Genomic DNA, 11,738 nt, shown 5'->3' on the forward strand with positions numbered 1-11,738 from the left:
TCTAACCTCCAAACGAGCTTCAATGCCATACAACACTCCTTACGTGGCCTCCAACTGCTCTTAAACGCTAGTAAAACCAAATGCATGCTTTTCAACCGTTCGCTGCCTGCACCCGCACGCTTGACTAGCATCACCACCCTGGATGGTTCCGACCTAGAATATGTGGACATCTATAAGTACCTTGGTGTCTGGCTAGACTGTAAACTCTCCTTCCAGACTAATATCAAACATCTCCAATCTAAAATCAAATCTAGAGTCGGCTTTCTATTCCGCAACAAAGCCTCCTTCACTCATGCCGCCAAACTTACCCTAGTAAAACTGACTATCCTACCGATCCTCGACTTCGGCGATGTCATCTACAAAATAGCTTCCAATGCTCTACTCAGCAAACTGGATGCAGTTTATCACAGTGCCATCCGTTTTGTTACTAAAGCACCTTATACCACCCACCACTGCGACCTGTATGCTCTAGTCGGCTGGCCCTCGCTACATATTCGCCGCCAGACCCACTGGCTCCAGGTCATCTACAAGGCCATGCTAGGTAAAGCTCCGCCTTATCTCAGTTCACTGGTCACAATGGCAACACCCACCCGTAGCACGCGCTCCAGCAGGTGTATCTCACTGATCATCCCTAAAGCCAACACCTCATTTGGCCGCCTTTCGTTCCAGTTCTCTGCTGCCTGTGACTGGAACGAATTGCAAAAATCGCTGAAGTTGGAGACTTTTATCTCCCTCGCCAACTTCAAACATCTGCTATCTGAGCAGCTAACCGATCGCTGCAGCTGTACATAGTCTATCGGTAAATAGCCCTACCCAATTTCACAGTGCCTTGCGAAAGTATTCGGCCCCCTTGAACTTTGCGACCTTTTGCCACATTTCAGGCTTCAAACATACAGATATAAAACTGTATTTTTTTTGTGAAGAATCAACAACAAGTGGGACACAATCATGAAGTGGAACAACATTTATTGGATATTTCAAACTTTTTTAACAAATCAAAAACTGAAAAATTGGGCGTGCAAAATTATTCAGCCCCCTTAAGTTAATACTTTGTAGCGACACCTTTTGCTGCGATTACAGCTGTAAGTCGCTTGGGGTATGTCTCTATCAGTTTTGCACATTGAGAGACTGAAATATTTTCCCATTCCTCCTTGCAAAACAGCTCGAGCTCAGTGAGGTTGGATGGAGAGCATTTGTGAACAGCAGTTTTCAGTTCTTTCCACAGATTCTCGATTGGATTCAGGTCTGGACTTTGACTTGGCCATTCTAACACCTGGATATGTTTATTTTTGAACCATTCCATTGTAGATTTTGCTTTATGTTTTGGATCATTGTCTTGTTGGAAGACAAATCTCCGTCCCAGTCTCAGGTCTTTTGTAGACTCCATCAGGTTTTCTTCCAGAATGGTCCTGTATTTGGCTCCATCCATCTTCCCATCAATTTTAACCATCTTCCCTGTCCCTGCTGAAGAAAAGCAGGCCCAAACCATGATGCTGCCACCACCATGTTTGACAGTGGGGATGATGTGTTCAGGGTGATGAGCTGTGTTGCTTTTACGCCAAACATAACGTTTTGCATTGTTGCCAAAAAGTTCAATTTTGGTTTCATCTGACCAGAGCACCTTCTTCCACATGTTTGGTGTGTCTCCCAGGTGGCTTGTGGCAAACTTTAAATGACACTTTTTATGGATATCTTTAAGAAATGGCTTTCTTCTTGCCACTCTTCCATAAAGGCCAGATTTGTGCAATATACGACTGATTGTTGTCCTATGGACAGAGTCTCCCACCTCAGCTGTAGATCTCTGCAGTTCATCCAGAGTGATCATGGGCCTCTTGGCTGCATCTCTGATCAGTCTTCTCCTTGTATGAGCTGAAAGTTTAGAGGGACGGCCAGGTCTTGGTAGATTTGCAGTGGTCTGATGCTCCTTCCATTTCAATATTATCGCTTGCACAGTGCTCCTTGGGATGTTTAAAGCTTGGGAAATCTTTTTGTATCCAAATCCGGCTTTAAACTTCTTCACAACAGTATCTCGGACCTGCCTGGTGTGTTCCTTGTTCTTCATGATGCTCTCTGCGCTTTTAACGGACCTCTGAGACTATCACAGTGCAGGTGCATTTATACAGAGACTTGATTACACACAGGTGGATTGTATTTATCATCATTAGTCATTTAGGTCAACATTGGATCATTCAGAGATCCTCACTGAACTTCTGGAGAGAGTTTGCTGCACTGAAAGTAAAGGGGCTGAATAATTTTGCACGCCCAATTTTTCAGTTTTTGATTTGTTAAAAAAGTTTGAAATATCCAATAAATGTCGTTCCAATTCATGATTGTGTCCCACTTGTTGTTGATTCTTCACAAAAAAATACAGTTTTATATCTTTATGTTTGAAGCCTGAAATGTTGCAAAAGGTCGCAAAGTTCAAGGGGGCCGAATACTTTCGCAAGGCACTGTACCTACCTCATCCCCATACTGTTTATGACCCTGGGTCTCGACCCCGCCCTGTGCAACTGAGAACTGGACTTCCTGACGGGCTGCCCCCAGGTGGTGAGGGTAGGTAAAAACATCTCCACTCCGCTGATCCTCGCCTGTATTCCCTGTTCACCCACGACTGCGCGGCCATGCACGCCTCCAACTCAATCATAAAGTTTGCGGACGACACTACAGTGGTAGGCTTGATTACCAACAACGACGAGACGGCCTACAGGGAGGAGGTGAGGGCCCTCGGAGTGTGGTGTCAGGAAAATAACCTCACACTCAACGTCAACAAAACAAAGGAGATGATTGTGGACTTCAGGAAACAGCAGAGGGAGCACCCCCCTATCCACATCGAAGAGACAGTAGTGGAGAGGGTAGTAAGTTTTAAGTTCCTCGGCGTACACATCACGGACAAACTGAATTGGTCCACCCACACAGACAGCGTTGTGAAGAAGGTGCAGCAGCGCCTCCTCAACCTCAGGAGGTTGATGAAATTCGGCTTGTCACCAAAAGCACTCACAAACTTCTACAGATGCACAATCGAGAACATCCTGTCGGGCTGTTGTTAGTGTCATTTAATTATGCCAATGTGCTTTCATCAATTGAAAACCCTTAATATATTTTATGAGAATTTCTAAGATTCTTGTTTGCATAAAATAGACGCAGACCAGTCTTTCAATAATAGGTAACAGAATTTATTCTCGGAGCACGCTCCCACTTAACCACAAGCAACAGTTTATATACAGATCATGACGTCATTTAATTGCTTTAACAGAATCCCCTCCTCTCGACCGGGACAAAGTGAGGTGAAAAGTTCATTCTAACTTACTAACACACTCCCAGGTAACTTTTGACCCCTCAACATTATCGATCACCACTGAGCTGACAGTTCTAATTAACAGAAAACCTAGGAATGCACTCACTGCCTTATCTAAAAACCCCAGAGCTAAGTTTCTGTAGGTTCAACGTTAGGTTAACGACCTTATTTGTTTACACAGTCCCCAACCCATTAGTTTCTTCTTAGTTGGAATGGTGTTCATTAACTTTAATTACTCCTTGTCCGTGTCACACAATCCCTTCTTATGAACTCATATTGTTAATCAGATATAATAAAACAGAGTATAAGTTTTTTTAGTTACAATTCTATTTAAAATGGGGATATTGTTTATTCATAATAATTCCAACAGCTGTATCACTGCCTGGTACGGCAACTGCTCCGCCCACAACCGTAAGGCTCTCCAGAGGGTAGCGAGGTCTGCACAACGCATTACCGGGGGCAAACTACCTGCCCTCCAGGACACCTACACCACCCGATGTCACTGGAGGCCATAAAGATCATCAAGGACAACAACCAACCGAGCCACTGCCTGTTCACCCTGCTATCATCCAGAAGGCGAGGTCAGTACAGGTGCATCAAAGCAGGGACCAAGAGACTGAAAAACAGCTTCTATCTCAAGGCCATCAGACTGTTAAACAGCCACCACTAACATTGAGTGGCTGCTGCCAACATACTGACTCAACTCCAGCCACTTTAATAATGGAAATTGATGGAAATTGATGTAAACAATGTATCACTAGCCACTTTAAACAATGCCACTTAATATAATGTTTACATACCCTACATTACTCATCTCATATGTATATACTGTACTCTATATCATCTACTGCATCTTTATGTAATACATGTATCACTAGCCACTTTAAACTATGCCACTTTGTTTAAATACCCTACATTACTCATCTCATTTGTATATACTGTACTCGATACCATCTACTGCATCTTGCCTATGCCGTTCTGTACCATCACTCATTCATATATCTTTACATACATATTTTTTTATCCCTTTACACTTGTGTGTATAAGGTAGTAGTTGTGGAATTGTTAGGTTAGATTACTTGTTGGTTATTACTGCATTGCCGGAACTAGAAGCACAAGCATTTCGCTACACTTGCATTAACATCTGCTAACCATGTGTTAGTGACAAATAAAATGTTATTTGATTTATAATGGCACGGGACTTTTTAGCATATCTTGTCAGCTAAATGAACACGACTACAGCCTATGGCATGGAGCATATCCAGAAAACATACAGTAAGCCAACGCATATTCTGTTCTTCTGAAATACATTTTCTTAATATCATGTTTCTTTAGACCTGATTAAAATAATGGATTTATTGTGATGTTGAATTGCATGGTAGTCTGGCGATGCCTAATGTGATTATATTAATTAACAGTCAATTACCATTAGACTGGCAGTCTTTTTCATGACAATAACCGGGTGACATGGGTAGGGCTCGTTCTTAAAATTCATGCGAGTACAGGGCTCTAATCTTCTACATTTGACCAATAGAGGTCCCCATATTACTTGTTTCTCTTTTATCCTGTGATATTTTCTTAGTCTCTCACAGACTGACAGCCATACTGACAACCAGTCTACTACTATAATGTATGAATTGTATGTATCCTCTCTCCACTTCCCCCACCAGTTGTCTTTCTCTGAGTGGTCAGGGCCAGACCATGCTGTCAGTGCTGGTGTTCAGTGCCCTGCTGTGGCTGTCTCAAGCTGCTGCTCTCCTACCACTGCTGGATGTTCGAGCAACACGGACACATCACCACCAAAGTCTGGGTGGTATGTAAGCTATGCCAGAGACGGTGGAAACGCTCTTTATACTTCTCACTCTAGCACTGGTGTTCATTTTTCTGTAGTATATATACACTGCTCAAAAAAAAGGGAACACTAAAATAACACATCCTAGATCTGAATGAATGAAATATTCGTATTAAATACTTTTTTCTTTACATAGTTGAATGTGCTGACAACAAAATCACACAAAAATTATCAATGGAAATCAAATGTATCAACCCACTGAGGTCTGGATTTGGAGTCACACTCAAAATTAAAGTGGAAAACCACACTACAGGCTGATCCAACTTTGATGTAATGTCCTTAAAACAAGTCAAAATGAGGCTCAGTGTGGCCTCCACGTGCCTGTATGACCTCCCTACAACGCCTGGGCATGCTCCTGATGAGGTGGCGGATGGTCTCCTGAGGGATCTCCTCCCAGACCTGGACTAAAGCATCCGCCAACTCCTGGACAGTCTGTGGTGCAACGTGAGGTTGGTGGATTGAGCAAGACATGATGTCCCAGATGTGCTCAATTGGATTCAGGTCTGGGGAACGGGCGGGCCAGTCCATAGTATCAATGCCTTCCTCTTGCAGGAACTTCTGACACACTCCAGTCACATGAGGTCTAGCATTGTCTTGCATTAGGAGGAACCCAGGGCCAACCGCACCAGCATATGGTCTCACAAGGCGTCTGAGGATCTCATCTCGGTACCTAATGGCAGTCAGGCTACCTCTGGCGAGCACATGGAGGCGAGCCCCCCAAAGAAATGCCACCCCACACCATGACTGACCCACCGCCAAACCGGTCATGCTGGAGGATGTTGCGTTCTCCACGGCGTCTACAGACTGTCACGTCTGTCACATGTGCTCAGTGTGAACCTGCTTTCATCTGTGAAGAGCAGAGGGCGCCAGTGGCGAATTTGCCAATCTTGGTGTTCTCTGGCAAATGCCAAACGTCCTGCACGGTGTTGGGCTGTAAGCACAACCCCCACCTATGGATGTCGGGGCCTCATACCACCCTCATGGAGTCTGTTTCTGACCGTTTGAGCAGACACATGCACATTTGTGGCCTGCTGGAGGTCATTTTGCAGGGCTCTGGCAATGCTCCTCCTTGCACAAAGGCGGAGGTAGCGTTCTGCTGCTGGGTTTGTTGCCCTCCTACGGCCTCCTCCACGTCTCCTGATGTACTGGCCTGTCTCCTGGTAGCGCCTCCATGCTCTGGACACTACGTTGACAGACACAGCAAATCTTCTTGCCACAGCTCGCATTGATGTCCCATCCTGGATGAGCTGCACTACCTGAGCCACTTGTGTGGGTTGTAGACTCCGTCTCGTGCTACCACTAGAGTGAAAGCACCGCCAGCATTCAAAAGTGACCAAAACATCAGCCAGGAAGCATAGGAACTGAGAAGTGTTCTGTGGTCATCACCTGCAGAACCACTCCTTTATTTTGGGTGTCTTGCTAATTGCCTATAATTTCCACCTGTTGTCTATTCCATTTGCACAACAGCATGTGAAATTTATTGTCAATCAGTGTTGCTTCCTAAGTGGACAGTTTGATTTCACAGAAGTGTGATTGACTTGGAGTTACATTGTGTTGTTTAAGTGTTCCCTTTATTTTTTTGAGCAGTGTGTATATATATATATATATAATAGTGGTATTGTAATTGCTGGTAATGGTATTTGTGGCAATAGTACATGCATTGGCAAAATCATTAACAGGAGAGGTAGCTGCAGTTGTACCACAGAACAATGAAACAAATATTTCACTGGACGTATAAATGTGAAGCATCCGTTTGGCGTTTCCACTCACTACCAAATATGGTAGTGCGAGCAAGCCCAGCAGCTGGTAAATGTAGAAGATGGATTATGGCCGTCATTCTGCACATTTTCTCATCGGTGATCTCAAATACAGTTTTCTGTTCCCAAAACTGAAATATGGTATGAACAGAATGGACTAGGTTTTGTGGACTTTACCCGTTGCATCATTTTTTATTTGTGTTGTTTAGGAGTGCAAAGGCAAATTGAGCAGTGGTGGGAAAAAATACTCAATTGTCATACTTGTGTAAAAGTAACGATACCTTAATAGAAAATTACTCAAGTAAAATACTACTTGAGTAAAAGTCTAAAAGTATCTGGTTTTAAATGTACTTAAGTACAGTGGTGTACAAAGTAAATTTTATACATTCAATTCCTTATATTAAGCAGTGGTGGATGTACTTAAGTATCAAAAGTAAAATCCAAAAAGCAAAACAGCTAGACCTTTTATTTGGTTTGAGCTTTTCTGAAAAGACCTCAGAAAACAAGTCCTGCAATGCTGAACAGCTTTTCACAGGCAGCTGATGCAGGTAAGGGTGTTTAACCTCAGAGAAAGCTTACAGACTGCTGGGAAGGACTCCATATGATCAGCTGAACCGGTATCCATCCAGCTGTTTGGAGCTTTCTTGTGCTGGAGACATTTTCATGGCATCTGATGAACTGGTGCCATCACTTAGCTGCAGCAAGGGTTCTTCCAGGTGATCCATGATGTAGTCCATTCCTGAAATACAAGGAAGATTACAATAGAAGTCATGCAGTTATGAGCCTATATTAATCCATCCCCATCCATATAAACTAAAGAACTGGGCTAAGTAGGCTACCCATTGGACTGAACCACAAAGTCAGGAATGTAGTTTAAATGAGTGGTTCTTAAATCTATGAAGTGTCAAAATGTACACTATACACAGTGGTTTATGAATAATAAAATACTGTTAATTAACCACATGCTGTCTTAGCCATTCTGATGGTGGCGTCATCCTTTGTTCACGTTGTTTTGAATTTGGGGAGAAGGATCGCAGCTGCTATCAGTTCAGGGTCTTGAAACATGTGGCTGAAGTGCTTCTTCAGTCCCAGTTGTAACGCATCCACCAGAGGCTTACAGTACTTCAGGGACAACTTGATTCGGTCAAGTTGTGATCAGCAGGTTGATAGTTGGAAGTAGCCATCCCATCTGGACATTGGTTCAGCCTGCCGGATGTTGATGGCCGTTGCGACTGGGCTCATGGTGGCAGCATACTCTGTGAGGAGGGCGAGTTCAGCTGGATTGAACCTATGAAAATATATATATATAATAATACTGTGTTTCCTAACCCCATACAAAAGGGGACCACTAACCATTTCACCTGATTTGAACTACAGTAATCAATGGCTGGATGAGTAGTTGAATAAATGGATCAATGATAGTGTATGGCTACAACATGTGAAACCATTATTAGTCCCCAAACAAAGGCTCAGGAACCACTGCAACAGATTTAGACAACATTCAAGACCTTAAATTATGACAAAATAATACATAATACAGCCATGAACCAAGAGTTCCACCTTGTAGCATTCGGGCGCAGCAGCTGGAGGTCGCAAGCATCTTCAACCATTTCGGCTGCAAGTGTGGATCTTCCGCATTTGTTCCAAAGTGCTTGGCACTTGCCAAATGTTGAATGGGACACTTTTTTGTAAGCCTCATTGAATGTTGCTTTCAGGGCATCGAATGTAGATACTAAGTTGAGTAGGTGGCAAGCAGAGCGCTGGTGCTTCAGCATCTGGTACTCAAAACCATAATCTTCATTTAGGATCGTTGCCACATCAACAAACTACAATTCTTCACTCCTCTTATTCCTTGTCACCATCTTCCTGTCCTGGCTGAGCTGCTTCACCACCCACTGTCTCGTTGTTTTCATCTTCTCCAAAAACTTGGAAAGTTTTCAAGAAGTTAGAGCTGTTGTTCTCACAATCTTAACCCGGATTTCAAACTCAGAATGCTTGTAATTTAATGTGCTTGCCAACATAAAGGTGTGCGATCCTCTCAACCATTTACAGGCCAGGGCTGCAGAGCATCTGCATCTATCTGGGTCTATCCAGTGGGCTGTAACACCAATGAAGCTCCGTCTTCTTGCAGACCAGCAGTCTGTGGTGATGTGGTCCTCTCATGGTCCTCTCATGGCCTCAGTCACCTTCATTTACTTGGAGGCTTCATCAATCCTGGATTTCAGCCTTGATAAGATCTTTAGAGTTAGGCTGCAGATCCTGGACAAACTCTCTGAACGGTTCTACAACAGCAAATGGTTGGAGTCCTTGGACCACATACTTCACCACAGCTTTGTCGATGGATTTTTGAGACACTGTCTTCAGTAATGTGCTGTGCTTGATGGTGGAGGGAGTCTTATGGGCATGTTTGCCGTCAGTTCTCTATACTTAAGATGGTGTACATGCTTTCTCTGAAATAAGAAGAAAAGGATAAGAGAAACAGTTACTTAGCTAGATAACTACCATCACCAAATACTTAAGGTATAGGATCCCAATTTTAAAGCTATAAACTACATTAGTTAAGTTTGATTTACTGGGTACTTTAGCAGGATACTTTAATATTACAATGAGAACTGTTAATTGATCTAGCTAGTAGGTCTACAGTAACTTTATCAACACAAGGAATAAAATGGCTAGCTAATTGAGTGTTGGCTAACATTCGAAAACTAACATTAGTTAGCTAGCTTGGCCAGTTGTTTAGAGAAGGTATTTGGCTAGACTAACGTTAGCTGACTAAAATGTGCCCAGATTCGGAAACTACCAAGTTAGCTCGTGTCAGTTTAGTTAGAGTCTGTTAGAGCACATTTTAGCCAGCTAAAGTAGGTAGTTACTAGCTAGTGAACAATTTAGCTATAGGATTCCCTAGCATTAACTAACACTGCTTGTTGCATTAGAAAAGGTGGGCTAGCTAGGTTAGCTGTCATGCTAACAGTAGACGTACCTCAAATGTGTTTCTTTAGGTTCGACAGCGAGGTCTTGAACGCTAACATTAGTCTTTCCTAAACTTTTGGTAAACATAAGACATTTTATCCGGTAGGATGAATCCTTCATTCCGAGAAAAGGAAACATTTATTTTAGATACCAGCTTCAGATTGATTTGATTTTGTTGCGTGTATAATGAAGGTGTCAGGGGAGATGTATCGGAGTAAAAGTATACTTTTGTTATGTAGTAAAGTAAAAGTCAACAGAAATATAAATGGTAAATTACAGATACCCCAAAACATTACTTAAGTACAGTAACAAAGTATTGAGTTACTGCACACACGTACTTCAGAGTGGGCGTTCCCAAATGGAAATATGCAGATGGCGCTAGAATGCGGCAATAGGATAGTTGTAACGGCTTTCTTCTGTGGACGAAGGAGAGGACCAAAGCGCAGCGTGGTTAGTGTTCATCATGTTTAATAAAGACGATAAACGTGAACACTACAAAATACAAAACAACAAATGTGAAAAAAAACGAAACAGTTCTGTCTGGTGCAGACACGAAGACAGAAGACAACCACCCACAAAACAGGCTACCTAAATATGGTTCCCAATCAGAGACAATGACTAACACCTGCCTCTGATTGAGAACCATATCAGGCCAAACATAGAAACGGGAAAACTAGACACAACAGAATGCCCATTCAGCTCACATCCTGACCAATACTAAAACAAAGAAAACACAAAATAACTATGGTCAGAACATGACAGTACCCCGCCCCCCCCAAGGTGCGGTCTGGGTGGGCATCTGTCCGCGGTGGCGGCTCTGGCGCAGGACGTGGACCCCACTCCACCATAGTCTTTGTCCGCTTTAGTGTCCTCCTAGGAACGGCAACCCTCGCCACCGACCTTGGACTGGCAACCCTACTAAAGGACCCCACTGGACTGAGGGGCAGCTCCGGACTGAGGGCTGTGTCGCAGCCGACCGTGACCGGGAGACCCATGAGGCGATGCACAATTGGCCCAGGGTCGTCTGGGGAGGTTTTGGCCGGACGGGATGTCCTTGTCCCATCACGCTCTAGCGACTCCTTGTGGCGGGCCGGGCGCATGCACCCTGACTTCGGCAGTCAGTTGTATGGTGTTTCCTCAGACCCATTGGTGCGGCTGGCTTCTGAGCGAGCAGTGTGTCAAGAAGCAGTGCGGCTTGGCAGGGTTGTGTTTCGGAGGACGCATGGCTCTCGACAAATGAGATGTGTATGCATGACATTGAGGGTGAATGGGCAAGACAAAATACTCTGTCTCTCTCCCTCTGACTCGGTCTGACTGTCTCGCTGTCTCTCCCTCTGACTGTCTCTCTGACTGTCTCTCTGGCTGTCTCTCTGACTGTCTCTCTGACTGTCTCTCTGACTGTCTCTCTGTCTCTCACACTCTCTATTTCTATTATTTTTTTCTCTCTCACCTCCATCTCTGACCCGTCCCCCCTTTTCCACTAGGACTTTCTGTATGCGACTCCCATGCCCATCCAGGCAGCGAGGGCCGGCAGTACCATCACTGCTCACTGTCACTGCTCACTGTCAACAGTGAGCAGCTCAAACCTGTGAGTACTGCTACTGCTACTAGTACACATATACAGTGGGTGTAGAAAGTCACCACCCCCTTTTGAAATGTTCACCTTTTTTTGCCTTGCAGCCTGAAATGAAAACACATAAAATGTGAGTTTATTTCCAAATCACAAATCAGGCTAATTGGCTTCCATCTGTGATCAATTGTAGTGACTCTGAATAGTTCAGAATAAAAACAGTTGTTCGTAGAGGACTCCACTGCTTAGTAGTGCAATTAAATGCAAAGAATCCACCATGTGCAGAAAGGAGGC

The 11,738-nt window shown here is 43.9% G+C and overlaps 1 pseudogene; it reads left to right on the forward strand.

The window, feature by feature from the left end:
* LOC110521021 overlaps positions 1 to 11,466 on the forward strand; it is a 28,304-nt pseudogene extending 16,838 nt beyond the window's left edge.
* The last annotated feature ends 272 nt before the right edge of the window (positions 11,467 to 11,738 follow it).

Source organism: Oncorhynchus mykiss, chromosome 30 (genome assembly GCF_013265735.2).
Source record: "Oncorhynchus mykiss isolate Arlee chromosome 30, USDA_OmykA_1.1, whole genome shotgun sequence".
Classification (NCBI taxonomy): Eukaryota; Metazoa; Chordata; class Actinopteri; order Salmoniformes; family Salmonidae; genus Oncorhynchus; species Oncorhynchus mykiss.